At 35.4% G+C, this 16535-nt stretch overlaps 1 non-coding gene across 1 annotated transcript; it reads left to right on the forward strand.

The window, feature by feature from the left end:
- Window positions 1–8758: 8758 nt before the first annotated feature.
- LOC114368891 lies at window positions 8759–8865 on the forward strand. Its single transcript, XR_003657442.1, has one exon. It is a non-coding gene; the product is annotated as a small nucleolar RNA R71 (small nucleolar RNA).
- Window positions 8866–16535: the final 7670 nt, after the last annotated feature.

Consider the following 16535-nt stretch of genomic DNA (forward strand, 5'->3'; position numbering starts at 1 on the left):
TGGTAACACAACCAAGAGTAATTAGTTCTATGTTCTCGTGCTCCCCTCCACAACCCAGAATGATGATTGTAGATTGTTTGATAAACTAGCTATCTCATAACAAAAAAATTTATATGCATTAGATAGATATATTAGAATTTAGAAGCTTGTTCTCATGCATATATAGATTGTGAAATTTTTTTGGATCTAGGTTTATCATGCCGGATGGAATTGTTGGAAATATAGAAACAATTATGTGAATAGATCACTAGAATAGTCTCTTTATATTTGTATATATTCCTATGCATATTTCTACATGGAACATAAATTCCAACTAAAATTGCAAGTTTTGGTTGTCTATGTGATTTAAATGATGCTTCTGTTCTTGGCTATTTGGAACTCTATGTCAGTGGATGGCATCGTGAATATTTAGCTAGTGAGATAAGACTAAAGTGAGGATTTTGGCTCTCTTTGAATCACATATTACAATCTTGGTTATTCGATTTAAGCATGTCTCGATTGGATTCAATAAGTGGGCTTTTGTTTTTCATGTGTTCGTTTATTTTTAAAGTCAAATGATTTTCTTTGTTGGGGTTGGGGAAGTTGTTGTTGGGTAATCTTGGTAGGTGATTCATGGTCCTAATGGGGATTTGTTTCATTTAAAATGAGCACATAATGTCCATTACTGAGTCTCTTCAAATTCATACCATTTACTAGTGGATTTGTTAACAAGTGTACATTGTCTATGTTTCGAATTTGTTATATCCTCAGGGCCAATGCCTGACATCTGTATTTTGGAAATTTGTAGGTCAAACCTTAATAAATTGAATTTCGAGGGTTTCTACACTGTACTTCTGGAGCAAAATGAAGAATTGATAAGTGTAGCAACTATTAGGTGAGTATAGGATTATGCTACTACCAAGTATCAAGAAGTGGATTTTGCATGAAATATGATAGCATTTCCTATTTGATTTGCAGTTTTAAATACCTAGTCATTTCATGGTATTCTAACTTGCCATTTCATTTTATAGGGTATTTGGATAGAAAGTAGCATAGGTACCACTTGTAGGTAGCAGAATACAATATCGTCGACTTGGAATGTGTCGAACTCTAATGGATGAGCTTGAGAAGGTAACATAAAAAAAGCATGCAAATTGATCGAGGCCGTACCTGAATCAAATAAATATTAAAATGTAGTAACTAGGAAGTGATCCTAGGTCGTTTCCCAACGAGCAATGATACACCAAATGTTCATAACAAATAGTAGGAAATAGTAACAAATTGGGGGCGGGGGGGTTGTTTGCTTTTGTAAATTAAATAGCGAGTAAAATTGAATTAGAAATTATCAGAATTAAAATACGTTGCTTCCCCTTGATTCACAAGCAAGTCTCTTATCCTAGGTTGCGATAATTTATCCTTTATCAGTTCAACCACTTAATCCAACCCTAAATTAAATTACTAAGCGAAATTTAACATAAAGCATTCATTATGTGATTAAGCATCACACACACCAATTACTCATAAACGATCATTAAGCATGAACGTAAATTAAGCGCATAGACAATTAATCAATCACTAAGCATGCATGAATTAATAGCAAGAAATTCAGAGTAATTAGGGAAGAGGAAAAACTAAACAGAATTTAACAGTAATAATAGAACCTCAAAGAGAACTGTGCTTGATCCTCAAGAGAAAACAACGCTGTGGACTTAGCCTTCCATTAATCAAATAGAGAACGAAATTTTATTGATAAAACTAAAAGTCTGAACTAGAATTGTAAAAAACGAAAATAAAAGAGAAAGAGAAGAGAGACTAAAACTAAAAACGAAAAATAGAAGAGAGAGAGGGGAGAGAGCTAAACTAGAACCTTGGTGTTGTTATATAGTTTTTTTCAGCCCCAAAGCTTACAAATCTATTTTAAATCCAAGCCCATAAGTAAAATCAAATCAAATCTAGATAAGATAAGATAAGATAAGATCTAGATGAAATAATATTTAGATGAGATCAAATCTAAATAATATCTAGATAAGATCTAATTTTGTAGAATAAATTAGTCTGCCCTCTTCAAGTCTAAGCCCAATGTTGGATTCAAGTCCAAGCCCAATTCTAGATTCAAGCCCAATGCTTCATTAATTCCTGAAATTAGATTAAAAACATCAAATTAGCTGAATGGGCCTAAATAATAAAACTGCCTAATAAATTTGACAATTAAGACTAATCAGTATTTAAAATGGTGTAAAAAGGGTTAAGAAATAGGAGAAAATAATGGCACATCAAAACCCCCCATACTTAGCCTTTTGCACTCTTGGGCAAAATAAAATAAAGAACAAAATCCAAGGATATCAAAGAGAGACAAACAAAAACATTTACATATTTCTCAATGAACATCAAGGAATGAAAGGAATGGGTAACATCTAACATGAAGAGATCCAAAGAGTCAAGACATTCGTGAAAATCATCCAAGCAACCCAATCATGGCAAAATAGTTAATTAGCTCAATAATGAAAAATGATTAAGCCTCACAAGATATACACTCTATCTCTCAAGTGTCTAGGCTACTGTTTACTCTCGAAGCACCCATGAAAACAAACACCACATAGACTTGGAAAAATTCTAAAATTGACAAACGACTTGACAACACATGCATATGAGGATCAAAAGGTCCTAAAAGGTTGTAATGGGGCCAAGGACAAGGTAAGGAAGAAAAATATGGAATAAGTAGCTAAATCCCAAAGGAATAGAGGAGCAATGGGGAATAAGTGGAAATTAAGCACAAGTAGTAAACCCAAACCCTCTAATATCAACAAAATCAACCAAGGCTCTCAAGTCAAGTTCTCATATCAAGACCTTATTTATTCAACTTCACTTCTTTTCTTCTTCTTTTTTTTTTGAATAGTACGAAATTGCAAAATTTGCAGCAACTGAATTTTTTTTTATTTTTTTTTATTTTTCAGATTTATTTTTTTTTATTTTTTTTTATTTTTTATTGAACAGTACGAAATTGAAGATTAAAGAAAGAAATAGGCAATATATATATACATCAAGCATGGCCAAAATAAAACATTAAGCATGGCCAAAAATCATATCTTCCAATGAAACATACCCCCCTACACTTATTCCCAGCTTATTCCCAAAACAATTCCAAAGCTCCAAAATTCCTTAAGGGTAAGGTGATATCATGGTTTTTCACTTTAGGCTTGTAATGAGCTTCAAAACAAAGAAAGGGGAAAATATGCTCAAAGGGGCTATCAAAGGAATTAATTCAAGGTAAGTCCATTTGGCTAGAAGCTTATAAGAACGAAATTGCCTAGATCATTTCCGAATATGCATGTGAATTTGGAAGCATCAACAAGAATCAAGCCAAGGCTATTGTGCAAGCAATCAATGGGGCAAAACACACCAAAAGATTATGATGATGGATGGCTCGAATTCTCACAAAGGTAAACTTATCACTTTCAAATTGAGCTTTCAAAACTATCATGACATGTAAAGGAAAAATAAGGATTTCAAGTCACAAAATGTCAAGAGACTTTTATTTTCAGAACAATTACCCATTACTTGAACATATCCTATAATTCAAAGACAAAAATGCAAATTTAACACAACAAAACTAACAAAATTAAACTAGAACCCAACAAAACTAACAAAATTAAACTAATTTAACACGACTAACAAAACCAAAACCAAAGAACACACACCAAAGAACACACTCCCCCCCCCCTCATACTTAAACAACACATTGTCCTCAATGTGGCACAATTAAAAGATTAAAAGCAATTAAATCATCAAATAGAATCGGAAAAATGTAATAAAAGTAAAGAAGGAGATAGGAAAGAAAAACTCCCTAAGTCATGGTAGAGGAAGAGTAGGGTGGAGTAAGGAAGTCTCTTCCACCACTACGTCCACTAAAGAAGGGTTTGTGAGGAAAGGGTTAAGTCGGTGTCCATTGACCTTGAAGCTCTTGTTTGTGGAGTCGCTTTTGATCTCAACTGTACCATAAGGAAAAACATTAGTAACAACAAAAGGACCAATCCACTTAGACCTCAACTTACCACTCATGAGTCCAAGCTTAGAATTATACAATAACACTTTTTGCCCAACCATGAAGTCCTTCTTAATTATCATGCTATCATGGAACTTCTTGGTCTTTTCTTTGTAGAACTTGGCATTCTCATAGGCTTCTAGGCGAATCTCATCTAACTCACTCAGTTGCAACTTTCTTTCCTCACCAGCTTGATCCATAGAGAAGTTGCAGGCCTTCACTGCCCAGTATGCTTTGTGCTCAATCTCCACTGGAAGATGACATGCCTTTCCAAAGACAACCCGATAAGGAGACATTCCTATGGGTGCTTTGTAGGCAGTCCTATGTGCCCAAAGAGCATCATCTAGCCTGGTACTCCAATCTTTCCTGCTTGGTTGCACAATCTTCTCTAAAATTCTCTTGATCTCCCTATTAGAAATTTCTACCTGTCCATTGGTTTGGGGGTGGTATGGTGTGGATACCCTGTGGACAACCCCATACTTTTTAAGCAAGGTATGCATTGATTTGTTGCAAAAATGGGTTCCTTGATCACTAACGATTGCTTTAGGTACTCCAAACCTGCAAAACAGATTAGATCTGACAAAATCTACAACAACCTTAGCATCATTAGTTTTAGTGGGCTTGGCTTCCACCCATTTTGAAACATAATCAACTACAAGGAGAATGTAAACATAACCAAAAGATACAGGAAAAGAGCCCATGAAATCTATACCCCAGACATCAAACACCTCACAGAATAGCATATGTTGCTGAGGCATTTGTTGTCGCCATGTAAGTGCACTTCCTGCTCTCTGGCACTGCTCACAAGTGCTACAAATCTTCCACGCATCTTTAAAGATGGTGGGCCAATAAAAGCCACAGTCAAGCACTTTGCGGGCTGTCCTTTGAACACCCAGATGACCTCCCGGTGCGGAAGAATGACAGAACTGCAGGACTGAGTCAGTCTCATGATCTAGAATGCATCGTCTAATGACCTGATCACTGCACAATTTCCACAAGTAGGGGTCATCCCAAATAAAATGCTTAGCATCACTTTTAATTTTATCTTGTTGGGCCTTAGATGCTAAGGGTGGAAAAACATAAGCAACTAAATAATTGATAATGTTAGCAAACCAGGGAGTATAAAGAGAATCAGAAATACTATATAATATATATAAATGATCATCCGGGAAATCATCCTGAATAGGTGAGTCCTCATCAGACACATGTTCGATTCGACTCAAATGATCAGCAACGAAATTTTGTGCTCCGCTCCTATCACGGATCTCTAAGTCAAACTCTTGGAGCCAGAGCATCCATCGGATCAACCTAGGCTTTGAACCAGCCTTCTGCAACAAGTACTTTAAAGCAGCATGGCCAGTATAAACAATAACGTGTGTACCAAACAAATAAGAACGAAATTTTTCAAGAGCAAAAACTATGGCTAGTAGCTCTTTCTCAGTAGTAGTATAATTCGCTTGGGCAGCATCTAAAGTCCTAGAAGCATAATATATCACCCTAGGCAATTTATCAATTTTCTGAGCAAGGACAGCCCCCAATGCATAATTTGATGCATCACACATAAGCTCAAAAGGGGCTGTCCAGTCGGGTGCCTGGATGAGGGGGGTGATAGTTAGTGCTTTTTTGAGGCAATCAAAAGCCTCTTTGCATTTATCATTAAAGGTAAACTCCACCTCCTTTTGCAACAAGTTGGATAGTGGAAGGGCTACTTTGCTAAAATCTCTTATAAAGCGCCTGTAGAATCCTGCATGACCAAGAAAAGATCGCACCTCTCGCACGCAAGAGGGGTAAGGCAATTGTGAAATAACAGAAATTTTTGCAGGATCTACTTCAATGTCCTTATTGGAAATAATGTGGCCTAAAACTATACCTTGCTCAACCATAAAATGGCATTTTTCAAAATTTAGAACAAAGTTAGTTTCAGTGCATCTATTCAAAACCTTTTCCAGACTATCCAAACAAACATCAAAAGAGGATCCATATACAGTGAAATCATCCATAAACACCTCTATGCAATTTTCTAAAAAATCACTAAAAATACTAATCATGCACTGCTGGAAGGTACCAGGGGCATTGCAAAGGCCGAAAGGCATCCTCCTATAGGCAAAAGTGCCGAAGGGGCAGGTGAATGTGGTCTTTTCTTGATCCTCAAGAGCAATAGTGATTTGCATATAACCAGAAAAACCATCAAGGAAACAATAGTGAGATTTACCTACCAGGCGTTCAAGCATCTGGTCAATGAATGGCAGTGGAAAATGGTCATTTTTGGTAACCTGGTTCAGCCTCCTATAGTCTATGCATACTCTCCAACTGTTCTGCACCCGAGTAGGAATCCGCTCCTCCTTCTCATTTTTTATCACGGTGAGGCCGGTTTTCTTTGGAACTACCTGGATAGGACTCACCCATTGGCTGTCGGAGATAGGATAAATGATTCCAGCTTGCAAAAACTTGGTTACCTCCTTCTTTACTACATCAAGAATCACCGGGTTGAGTCTTCTCTGTGACTGTCTTACTGGTTTAGCCCCATCGTCTAAATTTATTCGATGCATACATGTGGATGGGCTAATACTAGGAATAACCACCAGGGTCCAGCCTATAGCCTTCTTATGCTTCTTGAGAACTGATAACAGTTTCTCCTCTTGCTCATTAACAAGGGAGGCAGATATAACTACTGGAAAACTTTTGCTATCATCCAAGTAAGCATATTTTAAATTTGATGGCAGAGGCTTCAATTCTGGTGTGGATGGCTGGATAGTGGTAGAAAGAGATGGTTTCTCAGCTTGTACCTCATAAAGAAAGTCAGAGGTATGTGTACTTCCTGAAACATGGTGTTCTATCTGACTCTATAAAATCAATCTCAAGAGGTAAAACATCAGCAGACATGTAATCAATATCAAATTCAGATTCACTCTCAGCATCAAATTCAGACATATGATCAAGTACAAATTCAAATTCAATGCATGAAGAGTGACAGGCATGCAGATTAGAATGAAGACCAGTCATGTATTCATCAACAATATGGTCAATTATTTCAACACGAAATACAGAAAGATCTTCAAATGGGTGTTTCATAGCATCAAGAATATTAAAATGAACAGTTATATCACCAAACTCCATAGATAGTGTGCCTGCATATACATCTATCTTAGTTCTAGCAGTTTCCATAAAAGGTCTGCCTAGAATGATGGGAATTGATCCTTTAGAAAATCCCTCCTCCATATTTAAAATATAAAAATCAAAAGGGAAAATCATCTTACCAACTCTAACTAAGACATCCTCTATGAAACCAGCAGAATAGGCAACACTTCTATTAGCTAAATGAATTACCACATCAGTTGACTGCAAAGGACCTACAGATAGAGAATTAAAAATAGACAGAGGCATAACACTAACAGAAGCTCCTAAATCTAGCATGACATTGTCAAACTTATTGTTCCCTATAATACAATGTATGCTGAATGTACCTGGATCTTTACATTTTTCAGGGATTTGGGGAACAGATTTACCAATCAATGCGGAGACATTTCTACTCATACTAATTCTTTCACTTCCTTTAAGCTTCCGCTTATTAGTGCACAACTCCTTCAAGAATTTAGCATATCTTGGAATTTGCTTTATTGCATCCAACAGAGGTATGTTTACCTCTACTTTTCTAAATGTTTCCTAGATCTCCTTCTCTGCCTCTTCCATTTTTTTGTTGGAAATTGCTCTTGGAGGGAATGGAAGAGGGATATGTTGCTTCTCTTTAGATTCACCTGCATAGAAATTGTTAACTTACTCTTTAAATTGTTGTCATCATCTTTTTCTGGAGTAGAGTGAGGTTGGGCAGGTTCATTTGCGGATGAGGAAGATGCTACTGGTTGAGGTCCTTGACACTGCTTTCCCGATCTCAATGTAATGGCACTCACATTTTTGGGATTCTAGACAGATTGAGAAGGTAATTTGTCTGAATTCTGGGACTGTTGTTGATTTAACTGTGTAGCCAACTGTCCCATATAATTAGTTAAGCTCTGAATGGAGGCTCTGGTCTCTTGTTGAAACTGCATGTTTTGCATAGTCATTTGCCTCACAAGTTCCTCAACTGTTTGCTGTTTCTGGGGCTGTTGTTGTTGTTGCTGTTGGATTGGTGGAGGAACATATGGTCTGCTTGGGCCAGTAGCATTTTGAAAATAAGGTTGTTGTTGTTGTTGCTGATGTTGTGAAGGATTTGACCATCTAAGGTTGAGATGATTCCTCCATCCGGGATTGTACCTGTTGCTGGAGAGGTCATAATTATTCTGTTGTGGCTGATTTTGCTGCTGAGGTTGAGGAGGTCTGCTGTAGATGTTTGCAGCATAAGCTTCAGGCTGTTCAATTGCTTCAGATTGTTGCACAGAAGGGCAAAGGTCTGTGTGGTGGTCGACAGAGGAGCATAAACCACAAAGTCTGGCAACAGGTGCAAATTTTTTATTCATGGCCAGTTGGGTTACCAGGTTATCCAAGGCATCTAGTTTACCTTCAAGCTTCTTAGTCTCGCCTGATGAGGATGAATTTGTGGCTACTTCATGCACTCCTCTAATGATAATAGCATCACTTCTGGCACTAAATTGCTGGGAGTTGGAAGCCATCTTCTCAATTAAATTTCTGGCTTTAGCAAGGGTCATGTCTCCAAGGGCTCCACCGCTGGCAGCATCTATCATACTTCTCTCCATGTTGTTGTGTCCTTCATAAAAATATTGGAGGAGAAGTTGCTCTAAAATCTGGTGGTGAGGGCAACTAGCACATAATTTTTTAAATCTCTCCCAGTATTCATATAGGCTCTCTCCACTGAGTTGTCTAATGCCTGAAATATCTTTTCTGATGGTCGTGGTCCTGGAAGCAGGGAAAATTTTTTCTAAGAATACTCTCTTGAGGTCATCCCAGCTCGTGATGGACCTTGGAGCAAGGTAATATAGCCAGTCCTTTGCCACTCCCTTTAAAGAATGAGGAAAGGCCTTCAGAAATATGTGATCCTCCTGGACATCTGGTGGTTTCATGGTGGAGCAGACAATATGGAATTCTTTCAGATGCTTGTGTGGGTCTTCACCTGCAAGGCCATGAAACTTTGGAAGCAAATGGATCAGTCCAGTTTTAAGAACATATGGGGCATCCTCATCAGGGTATTGGATGCACAAGCTTTCGTAGGTGAAATCAGGTGCAGCCAATTCCCTTAGAGTCCTCTCACGGGGTGGAGGGTGTGTCATGTTCTCAGAATACACAAAATCAGAATGCTCAAAATCACCAATAACAAAATGCTCAGGATGCTCAAAAGATACTAAATGATATATAACTAATCTATGAAATGTCCTATCTATCTCAGGATCAAAGGGTTGTAAGTCAGATGGATTTCCTCTAGTCATACACTAAATTCAGCATGCACAATTAGTTGTCTTCTTATGCAAGTAACAGTGTAGGTTTGAACTACAGCTACCATCAAATGATGTCCAAATGACTTGAAATTTTGTGAGCAACCTTATAAAATGATGAGAAGATAGCACAAAAAATTTCAAATGACAATTCGAAGTCTAACTATATCAGCTAAAAATGATAAGTTAAGAAAAATAAGAGAATAATACTTGAAAAATAAATTTTTTTGACAGAATCACTTTTTTTGGACGATGGAGACCTCAGTCGGCCTATGGCCGGTTGCCATGGCATAGGAAATTTTTTTCTACCCCAAATACATATAAAATAATTGTGATTCTGATAACCGGAGCAAAAGTTATGGCCGTTTGAAGTTTTGACAAAAATCAAATTTGCTACTTTTTTGGAACTTTCAAATCTGATCAAACTAAAGGCTCTAGCTATTTTTCCCACAAAATATAGATTAAAAGAAGTTACCACAAAAAAATTCAGCCAAAAATAACAACTCTAGCTACTAAAACAAAAAATCTCAAATAATTCAGCAAGGGTGGTCGCTAAAATTCGTCGCTACATGATTTCCACTACTACTCTGTTTTGCCGCAAGCAAAAGTGGTCGCTAAATCCGTCGCAAAACATTATTCATAGCAAAAAACCCAAAACTGAAGCAGGGGAAGCGCTTAACAGAAAAACTAAAACAGAACACACACTAAACAAAATACCAAGACACTAAACAACACTAACACACACACTAACACAACACTAACAATTAAACATAAAACACGAAAGAATTAAACACTAACACGACACTAGCTATTATGAACCTTTGGACACTGCTCCCCGACAACGACGCCAAATTTGATCGAGGCCGTACCCGAATCAAATAAATATTAAAATGTAGTAACTAGGAAGTGATCCTAGGTCGTTTCCCAACGAGCAATGATACACCGAATGTTCATAACAAATAGTAGGAAATAGTAACAAATTGGGGGGGAGGGGGGTTGTTTGCTTTTGTAAATTAAACAGCGAGTAAAATTGAATTAGAAATTATCAGAATTAAAATACGTTGCTTCCCCTCAATTCAGAATTAGAAATTATCAGAATTAAAATACGTCTCTTATCCTAGGTTGTGAGAATTTATCCTTTATTAGTTCAACCACTTAATTCAACCCTAAATTAAATTACTAAGCGAAATTTAACATAAAGCATTCATTATGTGATTAAGCATCACACACACCAATTACTCATAAACGATCATTAAGAATGAACGTAAATTAAGCGCATAGACAATTAATCAAGCACTAAGCATGCATGAATTAATAGCAACAAATTTAGAGTAATTAGTGAAGAGGAAAAACTAAACAGAATTTAACAGTAATAATAGAACCTCAAAGAGAACTGTGCTTGATCCTCAAGAGAAAACAACGCTGCGAACTTAGCCTTCCATTAATCAAATAGAGAACGAAATTTTATTGATAAAACTAAAAGTCTGAACTGGAATTATAAAAAATGAAAATAAAAGAGAAAGAGAAGAGAGACTAAAACTAAAAACGAAAAATAGAAGAGAGAGAGGGGAGAGAGCTAAACTAGAACCTTGGTGTTGTTATATAATTTTTTTCAGCCCCAAAGCTAACAAATCTGTTTTAAATCCAAGCTCATAAGTAAAATCAAATCAAATCTAGATAAGATAAGATATGATCTAGATGAAATAATATCTAGATGAGATCAAATCTAAATAATATCTAGATGAGATCAAATCTAAATAATATCTAGATAAGATAAGATCTAATTTTGTAGAATAAATTAGTCTACCCTCTTCAAGTTCAAGCCCAATGCTGAATTCAAGTCCAAGCCCAATTCTAGATTCAAGCCCAATGCTTCATTAATTCCTGAAATTAGATTAAAAACATCAATTAGCTGAATAGGCCCAAATAATAAAACTGCCTAATAAATTTGACAATTAAGACTAATCAGTATTTAAAATGGTGCAAAAAGGGTTAAGAAATAGGAGAAAATAATGGCACATCACAAATGTATGCATATTTGCCTAATTCTTTTATAAAAGGAATTCCTACTGCATTGTTTTATGATGGAATTCAAGTTAAGCTATCATCAATTTGGATCTAATTTCTTGTCCTATAAGGTTTCATATAATCAGTTTCTCATATTGCAATGTCCATTTTGGGCAATCAAGTAACTGCTTAAACACCCTGCTACACCTCTTCAATTTTCCGACTCTAAATGCATTTATTCTTTTTCTCCAACTACCATGGATGCTTTAAAGTATTCTCCTCGATCTTTCCATTTCTTTTTCTCTCCATTAGGATATTCTTGTCAACTATTTTTTAGTTCATTCTTAATGTATTAGCAATTTAACATAATATTTTATAAACATAACTAAAAGCTATTAGCATGATCTTGTGTTATGTAAATCATACACTTACTTACTCTCAATTAACTTCTTTTCTATGTAGTAGAATTTTTTGGTATTGAATTTAGTAAGAGTGGTTATAACTTCAAATAATTACAATGTCAGATTTTACTTAAAAGTCCTAGTGTTCTTGTTATTTTCTTAAGTATAGGATCATTTTTTCAGTTGACCTTTTCTTTTTATCAAAGGCTCACACAACTCGGAGTGGAGAGGCTAGTCTTGCTTGTTGTTTTTGGTGTGCTAGAAACATGGACCAATTCTTTTGGTTTTGCAAAGATGAAAAATTTTGAGAGGTCACAATTCTTGGACTGTGCTTTCCTAGATTTTCAGGAAACCATCATGTGCCTGAAGCAGTTAAAAAGGAGTTAATTCCCTGAATCGGTTTTAACAAGAGGAAATAAACAGGTAGCTGCTTAAGTTTGCTATGAACAATAGCTGTAATGTTCTATGCATGTTGTTTCACTTAACTACTTCATTGATCAGACTTAAGATCTTTTGGCATTTCTATTTTTTTTTTACAAGATAGGTGCACATAGATGGTATTTAACTGCAAACTATGCAATTAGTGAAATCATTAAATTTAGTTCCTTTTTATTTCCTGAAAACCACTTAACATAAACTCTGAAAGGAAAGTGGTTTGGTTCATATGATTTCAGTAATTATTTCTTTTAGCATTTAGAATTTCTGATGGTCAGTTTATAACTGATATGTATGGCAAGAAATATATTTTTCTACTGAATTTGTCTTTGTTATAATTGCATATTTTATCCATTAGATATTGATAAGCACTCAAGTACTTGGGGAACCCTCCCTTAAAAGCTAGCTGGTAAGGAGGGAGAACCTAGCAAACCACTTAACTATTCCACTAAGTATCCCATACTACTCAACGTGGGACTTAGGCAGGATGATGACTTTTATCATAGATTTCATGTTTAGGATGACATGTAATCTGATTGATAATTAGTAGCAGTGTTGATAAGAACCTTGGGAGAACCTCACCACAAATGGTATGTGTTGTTCTGATTGCTAATTAGTAGCGGTGTTGATAACAACCATGGGAGAACTACACCATGAAAGCTAACCATTGTAGTTGGAGAGTCGGAGGCCAACAAACCCCATACTAGAATCCCTTACTTCCAACATGGGATCCAAGTCTTATAATTTTCAATTAAATCCTAAACATTCCACATGCTCTATAGCTTTAGCACCCACCTGGGTTGGCTGTGAATTAGCCCTTTGATTAGTCTCGGATAAATATTGCAATGGAGTCATTATCTATGCGACTCATTAGCAGTTGAGACATTGTGATAGGTTCTAATACCAGTTGATAAGAACCCTGGGAAAACTACACCATAAAAGCTAGCTAATGTTGTTGGAGAGCCTAAGGCTTCATAAACCTCACACTAGAATGTCACGACTCAAGTCTCATACCTTCCAATTAGTTCCTAACAGGTGTCTATCTTGAATCAACAGAGAGAAACATTGCGTGAAAAGGAATAGAGGGAAATCTAGGAAGGGGAATCCCTAGTTTCCTCTAGGAGAACAAGGTGGAACTTCAAGGGGGCAGAAATAGATAGGATCCTAGAAGTTTTAGAATTAGTTATATAGTAGTTAAAATTAGTTAGGAGGTGGTTATAGTAGCAAGGGCAAGAACCTAGCTTGTTGAAAAGAGTACAAGGAATTATTATTCTGAATTGTTAGCTTTAAGGAATTGAGAAGTAGCTCATTGTATAAAGGGAAAAACCCTTGGAAAGAGAATTATCTCCCTGTTCTATTCAGATTCCATTCATCAGTAATAGATTCATTCTTTCTCCATCTCATCTCGTCTTCAAATTTGGTCTGTGGGTTTCTAGTAGAAAGAAGGGGAAAGGGAGAACCACAGGACTATTGAGCATCCTGGAGTGTGTAATTTGTCACATCATTCATCTTTTTTGGCCTTCAACATTTCCTTTATACATTCGTCTCCGATCTTCTACCATATTTTTCCAGATCAAAGATGGAGAAATTTATTCTTATCAATAAAATTTCCATTCTTTACCTAATTTTTGGTTTAGTTCTATTAAAACATCATTATTCAATATGGTTACATTTTTTCTTAGTAACTTTCATTACATACCATGATCAAGCATATGCTTTACCTTCAATTTATTTAATATTTTTGTTCTACCGTTAACCCAGTGATTACACTCACCTTAGTTACACCAAATATACAATAGTAATTCAATATAATTATACAAGGTGCTGATGTAATTTAAGCCGCTATCTGTAGCTCTTATGCCTAAGATATCTTAGATTCATCGGTTATTGGCGCCTTTCTACATCGGTTATCACGCGTTGTTGTAGCCCGGAGTCATTGAAACACAATGACGGTTGAGCGACCGATGTTGAATTTTGACATTCTACATCGGTTATTAGGATAACCGATGTAGAAATCTGCCGATTTTAAGACGGGTTGGTCTCCAAACCCATCTTATAATGCCATATTTCTACATCGGTTATCCTAACAACCGATGTAGAATGATGATCATTCTACATCGGATGTGTACTGAACCATTGTAGACTCCTACCCCACGATGAAGCATTCAACATCGGTCGTTCCAATAACCGATGTAGAATGCTAGACACCAAACTAATATTGAATGAAGATCTCATGTAGCAACATAAATTCCAAAATTATATATAATAATCACATATAAGATTCACCATATAATGAATCACCGTTTAATTTTAATAACCACATCCCAGTAAAATTTCTTTTGAAAATTGAGAACACACATTGTCACCCACATATATACACCTATATAGTATTAAGCTGAATGATATTGTCCAAGATGGGTAAATAAAATATATATAGGCGCATCCTCCCCTAGTAATAATAATTATTATTATTTAAACTTGAGTATTTTTTCTTCAAAAAATAAAGAAATAAATTTGAGTGTTCATTCTTAAACAAGAGCATGCTCAAAAATTATTTTCTTTGTGTGTGAATAGTCTTCCCTACCAGAAAAAGAAAATCACTTTTATTTTTTTATGAAACTTCTAATTTTTCTATAATTCTTTCAATCAAATGAAATATTAATTTTAAAAAGACATCACCTCAAAATTTAATTTAAGCCTAAAAATTTGTCAGAAGATCCCTAAGCCTAATCAGCCTCATGGAATTCCAGCCTCCCAACAATGATGGGCTAAAGCTACTAATGCACAAGCAATTTTGGTTCAAATGCTTTTCTGCTTATTCTAACATTGCTAATCATAACGTCCAAGTTGTTGCCACAATAATAAAACAAAACAGAAAACTAACTCCCAGCTGAGAAATCAATATTTCAACAAGCTAAAAATTTTAACAAGAATTTGAAACATCTTAATGGCTAGCAAATACTACAATTTTTTTTTCACTGCTGAAAGTGATTATATAAATAGACCTTCAAAGCCAACTAGACACTTAAATTTTATACAATTATGCAAGTAACCATATAGCTCAATGCTAGAGTTGGCTAACATTTGGGAACATAATCAGTGAAGAAAGGAAGCATATACACACAATATACTAAGGACGAAAAAAGACCTACTAACTCTATCACATACAGGCCGTGTAACAATGACAATATACATAAGGAATGATAATTTAACCTTTTATCCTAATTCCAATTTCCAAATCACAAAAAAGAAAAGTAACATTGAACATCCAAATTCGTTAGTAATTAAGAAAAAACTAAAACCAAAATCCAAAAATTGTAAATCAGCAATGCACCTCACCTCAATAGTGACTCGGGAAGATTCCTTGGCTTTGGCAACCAGTAAGGTATAGCTTTCATCCACTCCAAATTGATCCTAATTTTCACCAAAGAAGCATGTGGAGACTAATGGTCATTTTGGACACAAGAAGATTCAACACTGTCCTCTTGTTACTGGATATATGCAAAACAGAGAACAACTTGCACACATCTTCACCAAAGAATTAAAAAAAATTGAATAAATTATATTACAAAATATTTATTAGATTATTATATGTTATTAGATTGTGCATGTCTTTCTTATATAAGTCCTTATCTCTCATTATAATGAAGACTAATAGAATAGACTCAGTCATTCCCATTCTTAATTATGTACAATAGTGTAAATTCCACCAAGCACTGTTGTTCAAACAAAAAGTCTTAAACATGGAAAAATGGGGAGAAATTTCTATATGAGGCTTGCATAACAATAGCAACTGATTAGTAATAATCCTTATAAGAACCATTGACCAAACAAAAGCCAATTAGGAAAGTACTGGACTATTAATGGGTGAGATAACTAATTTCAACATGCATAGTCACATTAGAATTCTATAATAATTAGCAAGAGGTGGTATGTACATGTATAAAAATCACAAACGAATGCAGTTATTAGATACATACATAAAATATATAAAAGTAGCCAGAAGAGAATGCAGTTGTTAGAAAGATTATAATATAAAATCAATACAGTTGACAATGATGTAATAGTATTCTAAATATTTTTTTAACTAGGACACTAATGAGCTATAAGAAAACAATCTAACATAGAACGAAAGAAACTAAAACCTCATCTTTAGCATGGAAGGAATGCGCAAATCATTATGCAAAGGGAAAAATAATCAATCCCTCTTGTCAGGATATTAAAAAATTAACTTGTTGCAAAAAGATATCTTCACAAAACTTCACATCAGCTCATGCCTCAAACATG

This window comes from Glycine soja, chromosome 1 (genome assembly GCF_004193775.1).
Source record: "Glycine soja cultivar W05 chromosome 1, ASM419377v2, whole genome shotgun sequence".
In the NCBI taxonomy this organism is placed as follows: domain Eukaryota; kingdom Viridiplantae; phylum Streptophyta; class Magnoliopsida; order Fabales; family Fabaceae; genus Glycine; species Glycine soja.